At 44.7% G+C, this 14,996-nt stretch overlaps 2 long non-coding RNA genes across 3 annotated transcripts in view; one reads left to right on the forward strand and one right to left on the reverse strand.

Annotated features, from left to right (window-relative positions):
- Positions 1-1,279: 1,279 nt before the first annotated feature.
- The window catches only part of LOC103676987, a 52,269-nt gene continuing 38,552 nt past the window's right edge, over positions 1,280-14,996 (forward strand). For both annotated transcript variants that reach the window (XR_005834329.1, XR_572292.2), the window contains exons 1-2: positions 1,280-1,497; positions 3,238-3,324. This is a non-coding gene — a long non-coding RNA (uncharacterized LOC103676987). The remainder of the gene's footprint in view (positions 1,498-3,237; positions 3,325-14,996) is intronic.
- Positions 10,963-14,981, reverse strand: LOC121102264. The gene is made up of 2 exons (XR_005834330.1): positions 14,633-14,981; positions 10,963-12,920 (listed from the first exon to the last, which is right to left on the reverse strand). It is a non-coding gene; the product is annotated as an uncharacterized LOC121102264 (long non-coding RNA).

Here is a 14,996-nt window from a genome sequence, read left to right on the forward strand (position 1 = left end):
CCTTGTACCCGCTGCAAAGGAAAACTATTTAAAGGGTGCATGTCTGATTTTGAATAGCAGGCAATGACGGATGAATTTCGAGTTAAGAAGCAATAAATTGATCACTGGCACACATTTTAGAAGAGAAAGAAAAGATCAGGGTAATGTTGAACCCCGTGGGATTCTCTAGCGTTACCTTTCCAGAAGGGGCAGGCTAGAGAAGGTATGTTGGAGTAGGAGAGCCTTCTGACAGTCCAGAAATTACATCAGGTAGTTGACAGAACTATATATCCACATGAGATGGGATTATTAAGTGTTGCTTCTAGGTGGACAGGGAGGCTGTCAGACCTTGAGCTCTTGGTTAGTCTCCATTCCTAGATGTAGATGAAACTGGCTGCATGCCCACTAATTTCACTTCTTGCAAGTACACAAGGAGACAACATTCCTCCGACTCCTGGCTTCTAGGTGAAGCTTCTGACAAGTTTTGCTAAAGAGAATGTGAGAAGCAGTAATAAATGCTACTTCCAGATGGGGCCCCTAAAATGTCCCATTAGAATATCTGTTCTTTATCCCTTCACTGATGACCAGATGAAGGTGGAAGATTGAGCCTTAGGCGCCAGAGAAGCTTCATAGGTTTTGGCGGTATCACGAGATAGAGAGAGCCTGACTAGGAGAGGTACGCAGGAGAGCTGTTCAACTCACATTAGAGTCTGACTATATTGTAAGTCTCTGAGACTTTGGGGATTTTTGTTATTGCAAGTAGTATTAATTTCCCTGACTGATACACCAGGTAAATTAAGACCCCCACCCCCAGGACAGCTGGTCTGAAACTGGAGTAGCAGAGAGACAGTGCCCATTATTCCCCCCTTCCTTTTTTTGAGCTTGTCAAAATGAAGAAGCTAGATCGTGTATAGTTAGTTGTTGATACAAATAGGTTTGACATGCAGAACCACACTTGGCCTCCGTGCACAGAGCACTTGTGCTGGAGCAAGAAGGGAGTGCTTTCTGCCAAAGCTCCGCCCCAGCTGCGTCAGGGAGCCCCACTCCCAGCCCCACTCCAGGTGCCCCAAGAAGAGTCCCAAGGTCTGGGCTCTATTCTCCCCATTATTCACCGAAGAGCAGAGGCAGATTCGGTGTTCTCTATAAATATTAGAAAATGTATTGTCTTCCATATTTAAATATACATGTATAATTCCATAGATAATATGTGAATATACATTTTCCCCTTTCAATACGTTCAGACTCTCTTTGGGTGCATATCGGTAAGAAAGGAAAGATACAACGCATGGGTTTTCTGCCATCCACAAAAACAAGGCCTCCTCTGTTTTACAGTTGTCAGGCTTTCAAGCCAAACAGGAGACCCCTCTGCCGTCTCAGCCTGGGAGAAGCTTCAGTCCAGACCTCTGTGACTCAAGGCCCTGCCGAGAACCACTCTGCCTCGTCAGTGGTGTCTTGACGTGACATCAGCGGGGTTAGCACAGATCTCCTGAAGAGCTGCCCCCCATGATCCAACACCTGGTGAGTAAATCACTTTTAGCAGCAGCAAGGCGCTGAACAAAGTTTATGTAGGATGGACATAAATTTGGTCTGGAAAGAGCAGTTTCCTGTGGTGACAGGCAGCCAGGCTGGGGTGCTCTAACACCACTCACCCCTTTTATTGGATTGCAAATTGTATCACCTGGAGGCCTTTGGAGCAGAACAGAACACAAACCCAGGTCTGAGGTGGGCCAGCCAGTCAAATGCTGGCACTCAGCTTCCATCCCAATCCAAACTCACGACAGCCTTTTATGCCGTGAGTTGTGTTCGGTGTAGGAGATCTGTGACCCTGAAGACAGCACTCTTGAACCCCTAGAGGAGGTGGCCGTGCAGAGATTAGGATAGTGGAGTCCATCACCAGGCAGTGTGCACTCGGTTCCTCGCTTCCCCCACTTAGTAGCTGTGTGACCTTGGACAAGTCACTTAGTCACCCTGTTTTCCAGTTCTCTCAATGATGAAATCGGGATAATAGCCTTACTACATGCAATTGAAAGAGAACACGGCAACTCAGGGGCTAATTGAGTAGTAGGAATCAGTCTAAGCATGTAGAGGGGAAGAAAAGGAGATGCAAGCCCCTCCCCACCTCCATGCTGGGGGCCAACATCGTTCTTCATGAACACAGAAACTTTCTGGCAGACACAGAGGGCCAGACACATAAAAACCAATGCAGAATTAATACTTCCCTGGTTGTTCTCTCCCTCTCTTTTTTTCCAGGCAGGTGGTGGAAAGACCCTGGCAGGGAGTCAAGGGACCTGCTTTTCCGTCTCAGCCCTGTCACAGGAGGCATGGACCATATACCCAATCTTCCTGGCTTTCATTTATCAATAGATGGATGCTTACAGCAGCTGACTGGGGCGTTGAAGTTAATCTGGTCCATGTTCATAATATTGACAATAGCGATAATAACTGCTACTCTCTCGATATTGAAAGCTTCCTGTGTCATTGTTCTTTAATTTTTTTTAATTTTAATTTTAAGTAATCTGTATACCCAACGTGGGGCTTGAAGTCACAACCCTGAGATCAAAAGTCACATGCTCTACTGACCGAGCCAGCCAGGTGCCCCGTTTCACTGTTCTTAGTGCTTTATGTGAATTGGCTCAGAATTACCTTCTGATAGGAGGTAGTTACTATTTTTACACCTATTTTACAGATGGGAAAACTACGGAAGAGTGGTCAAATGACATATTTTATGTACATTACCTCATCAGATTAATGCATCTGGAGTAGGTGTTATCTTTATTATAGAGGACAAACTGAGGCTCAGAGAAGGTAAACATTCCACCTGTTCCCCAAATAGAGAGTAGACTTAAAATTAAGTCCTTATAACATCTCTTCTAATATGAGCAGTCTTTCTCAATTATTTTTTTTTATTGAGGAACAATTTACATTCAGTAATGTGCACTAGTATGAAGTGAGCAGCTCAGTGGATTTTGACTTATGTATAGACTAATGTAACCACCCACCTGATCAAGATTCAGAACATTTCCTTCACTCCAGAAGGTTCCTCTGTGCCTTCTCCCAGTTAATGTCCCTCAACCCCTAGAAAATCACAAGGCCAACTTCTCTTACCATTGATTAGTTCTGTTTGTTTTTGAACCTCATATAAATGGAATCGTATGGAATGTACTCTTCGTGTATGGTTTCTTTCACTCAGTATTATAATTTTGAGATCTTATCCATATTGTGGCTTATATCAGTGGATTCCTTTTTATTTCTGTGTAGTATGCTCCACCGTACGAATTTACCCACAATTCACCGATCCCTGCTTGTGTTGACGAACACGTGGATTGTTTCCAGTCTGCGGCTATGGTGAGTGAAGCTGCTGTGACTATTCACGTACAAGTCTTTTTGTACACGTATGTACAGATTTCTCTTGGATATATAGCTAAGGGTGAGATTGCTTGCATGGTAGGCACATGCTTAACCTTATTGCCAGTTTTCTGAAGTGGTGGAACGAATTTATATTCTTACCAGCAATGAATGACCTTTTAGTTGTTCCTCGCCCAACTTTGGGATTGTCAGTCCTGTTGTCGGCTGTTCAGTGCTATCCCACTGTGATTTTAATCTGCATTTCCTTGATGAGTGATGTTGTTGAATACCTTTTCCTATGCTTATTGGCCATCTAGATATCCTCATTTATGAGGGGCCTGTTTAAGTCTTGTGCCCATTTTTAAAATGAATTGTCTTTTTCTTGTAGATTTATAATTCTTAATATATTCTGGGTATGAGTACTTTGTAAAAAATACATGTTGGGGGCGCCTGGGTGGCTCAGTTGGTTAAACGTCCAACTCTTGGTTTGGGCTCAGGTCACGATCTCAGGGTCATGAGATTGAGCCCAGAGTCGAGTTGAGTCCCTGCTCAGTCTCCCTCCACACCTCCCTTGCTTGTGCCTTGCTCACACGTGCCAGTTCTTTCTCTCTCTAAAATAAAATAAGTAAATCTTTAAAAAAAATTGATGTTGTAAATATCTATTCCAAGACTGAGAACTCACGTATTCACTTACTTAATGTTGTTTCTGACGAATATAAGTTCTTATGTTTAATATGACCCACATTTATCATGTTTTACTTTAAATAGTTGAAATCTTTCATTTATTTATTATTATTTTTTTAAAGATTTTATTTATTTATTCGATAGAGATAGAGACAGCCAGCGAGAGAGGGAACACAAGCAGGGGGAGTGGGAGAGGAAGAAGCAGGCTCCTAGCGGAGGAGCCTGATGTGGGGCTTGATCCCGTAACGCCGGGATCATGCCCTGAGTCGAAGGCAGACGCTTAACCGCTGTGCCACCCAGGCGCCCCTATTTATTATTTTTTTAAAGTTGAAATCTTTTAGAGAAATCTCTGCCTAGTCCAAGATCATGAAGATATTCTACTATGTTTTCTTCTAAAGGACTATTATTTTACCTTTCATATTTAGGAATATGATCCACCCTCAAATTAATTTTTATATATGATGTAAAAATTACACCATTTGAGGTGTGAAAGTTCATTGTTCCCCACATGGATATGCAAATGATTTGGTACCATTATATTGAAAAGACCATCTTTTTTTTATTAGATTACAATTGTGCCTTTGTTGCAAATTAAATGACTATATATATGTATGAGTCTATTTCTGGAGTCTCTATTCTGTTCCATTGGTCTATTTGTTTATCCTTCCCAATACCAATACCAATACTCTGTCTTGTAGTTTTATAGTAAGTCTTCACATCTGGTAGTATAAGTGCTGCAACTTTGTTGTTCTTATCAGAATGGTTTTAGCTGTTCTAAGTCCTTTGCATTTCTTATAAATTTCAGAATTTTGTTAATTTCCATAAAATTGTTCTGTTGGGATTTTGACTGGGATAGCCTTGACTTGATAGATCAATGTAGAGAAAACTGACATCTTAATAGTATTAAATGTTTTAATCCATGAAGATGAAATATCTCTTCTCAATTATCTAGTTTGAGTAAGAATAATTTGAGTAAAACTTAGTATTTTCAAATGGTTAAGGATAAAGTTACCATATGGTCTAGTACCTCCACTCCTAGATATATACCCAAGAGAAGTGAAAACATATGTGTAGGGGCACCTGGATGGCTCATTCAGTTAAGTGTCTGACTGGCTCGGGTTGTGATCTAGGGGTCCGGGGTCGAGCCCTGAGCCCCTCCTGGAGACCCGGGTAGAGCCCCAGGTCCCCTTCGCACTCAGCAGAGTCTGCTTCTCCCTCTCCTTTTTTTTTTTTTTTCGAGTTTAATGATTTTTTATTATATTATGTTAGTCACCATACAGTACATCCCCAGTTTCCAATGTAAGGCTCGATGATTCATTAGTTGTGTATAACACCCAGTGCACCATGCCATACGTGCCCTCCTTACTACCTATCACCGGTCTATCCCATTCCCCCACCCCCCTCCCCTCTGAGGCCCTCAGTTTGTTTCTCATAGTCCATAGTCTCTCATGTTTCATTCCCCCTTCTGATTACCTCCCCTTTCTTTATCCCTTTCTTCCCCTACCGATCATCCTAGTTCTTATGTTCCATAGATGAGAGAAATCATATGATAGTTGTCTTTCTCTGCTTGACTTATTTCACTTAGCATTATCTCCTCCAGTGCCGTCCATGTTGTAGCAAATGTTGAGAACTCGTTCTTTCTGATAGCTGAGTAATATTCCATTGTATATATGGACCACAACTTCTTAATCCAGTCATCTGTTGAAGGGCATCTCGGCTCCTTCCATGATTTAGCTATTGTGGACATTGCTGCTATGAACATTGGGGTGCATATGGCCCTTCTCTTTACTATGTCTGTATCTTTGGGGTAAACACCCAGTAGTGCAATGGCTGGATCATAGGGTAGCTCAATTTTTAACTTTTTAAGGGACCTCCACACTGTTTTCCAGAGTGGCTGTACCAACTTGCATTCCCACCAACAATGTAGGAGGGATCCCCTTTCTCCACATCCTCTCCAACAATTGTTGTTTCTTGCCTTGTCTACTTTTGCCATTCTAACTGGCGTAAGGTGGTATCTCAGTGTGTTTTGATTTGAATTTCCTTGATGGCTAATGATTTTGAACATTTTTTCATGTGTCTGTTAGCTATTTGTATGTCTTCATTGAAAAAGTGTCTGTTCATATCTTCTGCCCATTTTTTGATTTGTTTATTTGTTTCTCGTGTATTGAGTTTGAGAAGTTCTTTCTAGATCTTAGATACCAGTCCTTTATCTGTAGTTTTTCTGACTGTTTCCTTGGCTGTGCAGAAACTTTTAATCTTGATGAAGTCCCATAAATTCATTTTATCTTTTGTTTCTCTTGCCTTTGGGGACGTATCATGAAAAAGGTTGCTTTGGCCGATGTCATAGAGGTTGCTGCCTATGTTCTCCTCTAGAATCTTGATGGATTCCTGTCTCACATCGAGGCCTTTCATCCATTTGGAGTTTATTTTTGTGTATGGTGTGAGATAGTGGTCAAGTTTCATTCTTTTGCATGTAGCTGTCCAATTTTCCCAGCACCATTTATTGAAGAGACTGTCTTTTTCCCACCGGATGTTTTTTCCTGCTTTATCAAATATTAGTTGCCCAAAGAGCCGAGGGTCCACTTCTGGGCTCTCTATTCTGTTCCATTGGTCTATGTGTCTGTTTTTGTGCCAGTACCATGCTGTCTTTGTGATCACAGCTTTGTAGTACAGCTTGAAATCCGGCATTGTGATGCCCCCAGCTTTGTTTTTCCTTTTCAACAGTTCCTTGGTGATTCGGGGCCTTTTCTGTTTCCATACAAATTTAAGGACTATTTGTTCCAGTTCTTTGAAAAATGTCCTCGGTATTTTGATCGGGATAGCATTGAAAGTGTAGATTGCTCTGGGTAGCATGGACATTTTAACTATGTTAATTCTTCCGATCCATGAGCATGGAATATCTTTCCATCTTTTTATGTCTTCCTCAATGTCTTTCAAGAGTGATTTATAGTTTCTAGAATATAGGTCCTTTACGTCTCTGGTTAAGTTAATTCCAAGGTACCGTATGGTTTTTGGTGCTATTGTAAATGTCTCCCTCTCCTTTTACCCCTTCCACTGCTTGTGCTCTCTCTGTCTCTTTCTCTCTCAAACAAACAAATAAATAATAAATAAATAAAATCTTAAAGAAAACATGTGTGTACACAGAAACTTGTACATAAATGTTCATAGCGGTATTACTCACAATAGACAAAAAAGTAGAAACAACTCACATGTCTATCAACTGATGAATGGATAAATAAAATGTGGTATATTCATACAATGGGATATTATTTGGCAAAAAATAAAGTACCAATAGAGGTGACTGGCTGGCTCAGTCAGAATATGCGACTCTTGATCTCAGGGTTGTGGGATTGAGCCCCATGTTGGGTGTAGAGATTACTTAAATAAATAAGCTTAAAAAAAAGTACCAATAAATGCTACAACATGGATGAACCCAGAAAACATTATGCCAAGTGAAAGAAGCCAGTCACAAATGACCACATATTGTATGATTACAGTTAAATACAATGTCCAGAATAGGTTAATCTATAGAAATAGAAAGTAAATTAGTGGTTGCCTAGGACTAGGGGAATGGGAAGGGATGGTTGGAGTGCCGGCTAAGGGGTGTGGTTTCTTTTGGGGTAATGAAAATGTTCTAAAATTGATTGTGGTCATGGTTACAAAACTGTGTGAATACACAAAAAGCCATTAAGTTGGGCACTTTAAATGAGTGAATTGTATGGTATATGAATTATGTCTCAGTAAAGCTGTTTAAAACTTTTTTAAAAGTTATTTTAATCTATTATTATGGGTTTAGACACGTTCTAATTCAATATTATGTTTGACCCATGGCAGTCACATTCTGAGGTACGGGGGGTTGGGGCTTCAACATATGAATTTATGAGATTAAAAAGAAAAATTTTATGTATTTAAAAACGTAGATTTCTGGGTCTTGCCATCTTGCCCCCGGATTGGATTGGTAGACTGCGACAATCTGCATTTAACTAAAATCTCAGACCCTGTTCGTTCCCTTAGCTGCCTGAGTGGCAGTGAGCTTGCAAGGGGCTAGCCAGCCACGGTAAGAGCTTGAGTAGCCAGGGCCAAAGACAGACTACAGGATTTCCCCCGTGAGTGGGAGGTAGAGGCAACTTTGCCTGAGGGTGTTTCAGTTTTAAGAAAGCCAAATGGGGTGTGAAAGCCCTAGCGTCATTCAGCTTCTGAAGAAAGTTCCTGTTAAAGGCCGCAGTCCCCTCTCCTTGGTGGTGCTTCTCCATCCCACTGGGGTTCCATCCTCCGGGGGGGTGGGGGGTGGCGCATATCTGCATCTCTGAAGGGTAGGGGGAGGCTCTTGAGATAGTTACATTTATCAAAAGTGGGCCTAAGGAGTGAGGTAGGGCATCCCTTAAATAGGCTGGCCCAGGCCTCTCCACATGGAGACATTCTCGGTGTGCGAAGGACGAGGTACGGGACAGGACTAAAGCTACAGGAGATTCCAATGTGTTTTTTTTTTTTTTTTTTTTACCAGTTTCATCTATAAATCCAGGGCCATTCCCTGAAGACCAGGTCTCTGTGCCTCTAAGTTTGTGATGTTCTGGGGCTCTATACCGGAGGCCAGGTTCATCACATCCAATAGCGTAGCCCTGCCTTGAAGTGCTGGTCTAGAAGGCCAGACCGAGGCCCTGCCCTGCAGCCCCAGATCAAGTGGGGGAAGAGCTGTGAGCTGGCAGCTCACCCTGCTGTGCTGGGAGTCTGGCTCCCCTGCTCCCCAGATCTCTGTCTGACTTCACCACTGCTCTCAGGGGACTGACCACAGGTCACAAGGCCTTGTCGCAGCAAGGACTTGCTTTCTGAGGGATCGAGTCAGGCCAAGCCCAGCTGGCCTGACCCTGTGGACTTCTCTAAAACCGATGGCCCCATGGCTGGCACTGTCCCACTGCCCTGCCTGGAAGTGAGCGCTTACAGCTGCCTCCTGGGGTGCCCCGGTCACCAGCCTTTGGTGTCCCTCCTTGCCAGCAGGGGCAGACCATGACGCAGTTGCCAGGGCTGCCCAGACCAGAGCTGAGGCAAGTGGGACTTAAAAGGAGAAGTGTGTCATGAATCATCTGCTGCTGTGACTGGCCAGCAGCGGGTGAGTGGGGGCGTGGGGGCTTTGGGGGGGAGGGTGTGGGGGGTGCAGTTGAGAGGAGAAAGGGGCACTTTCCCGGGTCCCCTGCTGAGAAAACTAGATTCAGCGAGTCTGGGGAGGGGCCCAGAAACCTGCATTTTAATGGATTCTCTTAGGGCCTGCACAGGCAGATTTGGGAAGTGTGGTTTTAGATAACCCTGGTGGGGCTTTGTGCAGAAAGCTTGAGGTAAGCGTCAGAGGTCAGCATCTGAAAGTGGACTTCGCTTCAGGTGTTGGGAGCCTCCCTCCAGCTGGCTGAGCAGCAAGGGCTTGGCTCATCCCATAAGCTAGAACCCAAACCCACTTCCCTTCATACAGGGGGAGCCTGGGGCAGGCAGGTCAGGCGGGGAGAAGCCTTGGGATGAGAGGATAGCAGGAGAGCAAGGCCGGGCCATGCCAGGCTGAGGGCCCAGAAGGAGCTGGCGGGCCCACAGCTGCAGGAAAGGTGGCCATCGGGAAAATCTCACATGTTTGCAAAAGGCAGCTATCGCGTCAAGCACCGTCTGCAGAAGCAGCTGCTTTCTATTCTCAACATGGGTCCGCGGGGCCTCGAACCTGAGTGGACGTGTGTGCCCCCCCCCCCGGGGCAGTGCAGACATACCCTCTGCTGCTCACAGGAAGCTGCGTGTGCCTGTGACTCCAGCCAAGGGCAGGGCCCACAGGTTCCCCGCCTACACGGAACGCTTCCTCTAAGGCAGGCTCCCAGGCTACCAGCCAGTTTCAGCTCTGGGCATGGGCACCCAAATTTTAGACAAGAGCAATCCTAACACTCACAGTCAAGAGGCGACCGACTTTCTGCCAGGCTCAAAGTTTCAGAAAGTTTTATATTACAGCACCGAATCCAGTGTTATGGTTCCAATCAATTCAGGAAATAAAATGTCTACAATTTATTTGGGTCTCTAAGACTCAGAACTCCCGGCCAAGAATGTGCCCTTTGATCTTCATCCCCTTCATCTGAAGCATTCCCTAAATGCATTTCCATTTTAAGGAACAATGTCTTATATTGGCATAGTACTCTTGATTGAAGAAACTCAGATTGTGTTTTAGGATTCCAGCCCTTGGATTAAATTCAGTGCAACATCCGAGTGCCTGATATGTGCCAAGTTCCTACCCTCAGTGAGCAGAGGCAAGGGGGAAAAGGCGGGGGAAGTGTGCTGTGGGTGCCACGGAGACATGGGAAGTCAAGTGCAGCGAGTTCTTAGGACAGAGCCATCATGTGTGACTGGGGCATCAGAGAAGGCTGCCTGGGGTGGGGGGGGTTGGTTGAGTTTGGCCTCAAAGGATGGAGAGGCTGCTAAGACGCGGAGAGAAGGCAAAAGAACATTACAGGCCAGGGGAAAAGACTACAGCAGGGGAGGGCATGCTTGGGGAATGGTAGGCAGGTCAGTGTAGCCAGGAACTAGGGTGGGGGTGATGGAGAGGGAAAGGGAGAGACTAGGCTGGCAAAAGGGCAGAACTGGACTGCAGGGGCCCAACCCAAATGCCCTTGAGTTGGCTCAAGTGACAAGACGGGGTGCTGCACAGGTTTGAGGAATCTCACGGAGACGGCGTTCAGTAAGTGCAGCTGGACCTCCAGATCCAGGAGTGCGGAAAGCAGCTTCTCCCAGTCACTCTGTCTCTGGTGGCCCAGGAGCTCCAGCCACCACCTCACCCTGCAGACTGTGGCCTCTGCTCCCTGACGGGCCTAACCCGACCTGTAGGCCAAGTGTCTGTCACCACAGCCCCTTGATTCTTGGTTCCTTCTCCAAGCCAACCATTCCATTAGCTAGTGGCCACTCAATGGATTGGTTCCTCCTGGTCAGGCATCTGCCTCTGGTATCAGCAAGCTATTCTGGTGCGGGAAGCAGATGCAGCCATCAACAAGAAACAAAGCAGCCAATGCCATGGACGGGTAATGGTGGACCTAAGTATAAGCCAAGTCCACCTCTCCACTGCATCCCGAACATTCAGATTGAGCAGCTTTCTATCTCTGAGGTTTCCTACAAATTTACCCAGTGTGGTTTGGGCTTTATCCACCCATCAGTACCACTGCCTGGGGCTCTTCGTATCTTCCAGAAACTGCCCCTCAGCCATCTGTGATCATGACTGAAAGACTTAGATTTTGAAATTGCAACCTGTCATAAAAAGACAAGACTGACCTATTGGGCCTCTGATTTTTAGACAGGCTTCCAGGATAGCTCAGGTTATTTCCAACTCTGGGGTCGTCACATACAGCTGAGCCAGGTGTGTACCACACAGTTTTTGTGTGTGGGGGGGCGCCATTCCCATGATCTCTTGGCATATTTACTACGATAGTTTCCTGGCAGATGGCAGCAGTGTCTGGAGGTAGGGTAGCTTTTTCTAATTTGCAAAAGGTAACTTATGGCTAGTGGCAGGAGGCATAAGAATCAAACTAGTGTCCAATAAATCTTGGGCCACCAGCAGGGGTTGGTGGGAGAGAAGGAAGGACTGGGGAGGAGTACTGGGGAAGGTCCCTTTGGCTAACCAAATTGGGCACCAAAGGGCTAAGAAATGTTGGTATTTGTGGGGTTCAAGGTTCAGCCCTGTGGGGCCATCAGGGTTATTGAGGAGGCAAGAGAGGCTAACAAGGTGAAGCTGAAGCATCCAGATTTGCCCTGGCAGGTGGGAATCTAAGGGCTGCGTCTAGTAAACAAATAATGGCCCTTCGTGGAGACATGGGGATGAAGCGAATGTGGAGTGTCTAAATAAAAATTCTATGGTTCTAGTGGGGAGGGGAGCAGGGTGGGAGGATGGGAGCGGCAGGGGAGGAGGGAAAAGGCACAGGGGCTGCTGTGGGAGTGCACGGCTGAGTTCAGGGCATCCGCCCCAGCTCTGAGTGCTCTGTTTCTGCAAACCTCCCTCAGTCGTGCCCAGATAGCAGCATTCATAGCCCCAGCAGTGCTCCTGAGCGGCTAGGGGGTTACACAAGGACTTTTAATTTCAAATACTGTAGACTGCAAAATCTTTCGAGCTGGAACACTGCTCTCCATTTTTGCATTTGACTCCGAAGCAGACTCCCAGCCAAGCACAGCTTTTGGTTTGATCTGTTTATCTTCCAAGGTCTCCTCTGGCTGCGTGCACACTGCTTTTGTTCTTGGCTTGCTGTTTTAAGTATAGCTTTGCTACATTTCCATTTTCTCTACTATTAAAAACCAAGTGCTTACTTGAATTAGAGCAGAAAAACACTGAATAGAGAGAAACACTGCTTCCCCTCTGAAACATGGGGAGGCCGTGGGTTAGTGACAGCTATGACGATGATTAATGCCCCGCGCTCTCACGTCCAGACCTTCAGGAACATATAAACAAACATTTTCTGGAATTTGCAGGTGAAAGGAGGGAGGTGAAGTGGCTCAGGCAGGATTGCGCTGATTACAGTCTGATTCCTCTCCCCTTCCCAATTACCTCACAAATTACGCTCTGGTGAACAGTGCGGGAGCTGTTCATATTTTAAATCAAACTAAAGTCCACTGAAGTAGGAAAATTATGCATTTTCCATAAATGATGTGGGCAAATTATTATTCAATTTTTAACAGGGTTTTTCCATCACTTTACTGTGCACAATGTAATATGGTTAATTTACCAGAAAGCATTGTTATTCATTCCCTAATTCTCAAGGCAACTGCTGCCATTTCCTTACCATTTCCTTGCTGTTCTCTGGAAACTGGCAGACCTTCCTGGCTCCGGGCTCTGTTGGGATGGTTTGGGTTCCAGAACCATCTCCAGAGGCTCTGCTTCCTGGTTTCTCCCGAGCTCGCCCCTCGGGAGGAGTCTGAAAGTGAAAGGATTCACATACCTGGGTTTAGTTTGTGAGTAACTTTAAATGAATCCTTTTGTAAAGACACACCAAAAAAAAAAAAAAAAAGAAAAAGAAAAAGAAAAAGAAGATGAAACCTCTTGCGATTTGGTAATATTTCCCCACAGTATTACATGTACGGTTTTCATTAAAAACACTATCTAATAACCATTTCATTCTCTCCTGCTTCTAATTAGCTACTCATTGATTACTACAGCGCAAGCACTTGATAATTAACCAAAGGGAAAAAATTCCAAAACAAAACAACCAAAGAACATCCCTCAACTGCCCCTACGTATCTTCTCTCATGAGTTTACATGTTGCATGGGGATTCAAGCAAAGCAGGCTAGCAAGTGGAAGGACAGGAAAGAATGCCAATGAGATCAGAAATGGGAGAAAAGCCCCCCACCCTGCTCATTGCTATCAAGAGAATGGGGAGGAGCTATTATAAGCCTCTTCCCCTGCCACTTTTTTATTCTCATATTCTGTAAATATATTTCAAACTGCTGTACCATTCCTGCTGGGACACTGGAGCCAACAACCTGCCTAAAACCTTTCTCTCTGTCCTTTTATGGACACCCTCTTAGTTAGCAGCTCAGTAATCAGACTAACTGATGCATCAGGATGGTTTTGTGTGTGTGTGTGTGTGTGTGTGTGTGTGTGTGTGTGTGTGTGTTTCAGAGAGAGAGAGAGAGAGAGAATGAGATTGACTTAGTTTTTTTTTTTTTTTTTTGGTTTGTTTTTTCTTCATTTAGATGCATTTGCTGAGTACCTTACATATTTAAAACATGTGCCATCCCCTAACGGGGGTTGGGAATCAGAAGGAAACACATCTAAAGGCAAAAAACACTGGGCCTACAATTAAACAGTACATAACCTATTTCCACTTGTCCTTTAAGAGCAAGTTCAGGCATCACCTCCTCCATGAAGCCTTCCCTACACTCCCCATTCTGGGCTGGACAGCACTCCTTTGCTACCACCTAGCAGACAGCTTATTATTATTATTATTATTATTATTATTATTATTTTTAAAGATTTTATTTATTTATTCGACAGAGATAGAGACAGTCAGCGAGAGAGGGAACACAAGCAGGGGGAGTGGGAGAGGAAGAAGCAGGCTCATAGCGGAGGAGCCTGATGTGGGGCTCGATCCCGTAACGCCAGGATCACGCCCTGAGCCGAAGGCAGACGCTTAACCGCTGTGCCACCCAGGCGCCCCTTATTATTTTTTTTTTACTCTTTTTTTTTTTTTAAAGTAAACTATACCCCCAACGTGGGACTCGAACTCACAACCCTGAGACCAAGCATCACACGCTCTAGGGGTGCCTGGCTGGCTCAGTTGGTAGAGTGTGCAACTCTGGACCTCAGGGTTATGAGACCCATGTTATTACTTAGAAATAATAAAATCTTTAAAAAAAGTCTTTAAAAATAAAATCTTTAAAAAAAATCTTTAAAAAAAAAAAGGTCACATGCTCTACTGACTGAGCCACAGAGGTGCCCTGCAGAGAGCTCATTGCAACAGCCTTTTATGGGTCTCCGTCCTCACTGGACTGGGAATATTGTGTCTCTGACTTCCTAGTGCTAGCACAGGGGCTAGCCCATAATAAGCACTCAACAAATGTATGGAGATGGAATGAATGTTAAGTCCTTATATATATCCATAGTCATATCTACCATTATCCCACTACCTTGAACAGCCTTGGCAAAGGACGACTCTCATTCCAGCTCTGGTTTCTTCATCCTTGTCCAATGTCTCCATCCTGTTTACTCTCATTTGCTGCCATCTTGGACCAGCAGATTGACCTGACCAGACTTTCACTTCTGGGTGGCTCTGGTTGGTTTTCTTCTTCCAATTATCAAACACTCCTGTTTTCTGTCCCATTCTCAGAGGGCTGTTCTTTGCTAGGTGAAAAAAGGGAATCAGATAGGAGAATTGATATGAATGGGGGTTAATGTCACCTCTCCCAAATACATTATTTTTATGTTAATAGTAATATTTTATGGACAACATCTTCATGCTGTGATTCTCAAGCAGGGTATGGGTACTCCCTG

Source organism: Ursus maritimus, unplaced genomic scaffold, assembly GCF_017311325.1.
Source record: "Ursus maritimus isolate PB19 unplaced genomic scaffold, ASM1731132v1 scaffold_13, whole genome shotgun sequence".
NCBI lineage: Eukaryota > Metazoa > Chordata > Mammalia > Carnivora > Ursidae > Ursus > Ursus maritimus.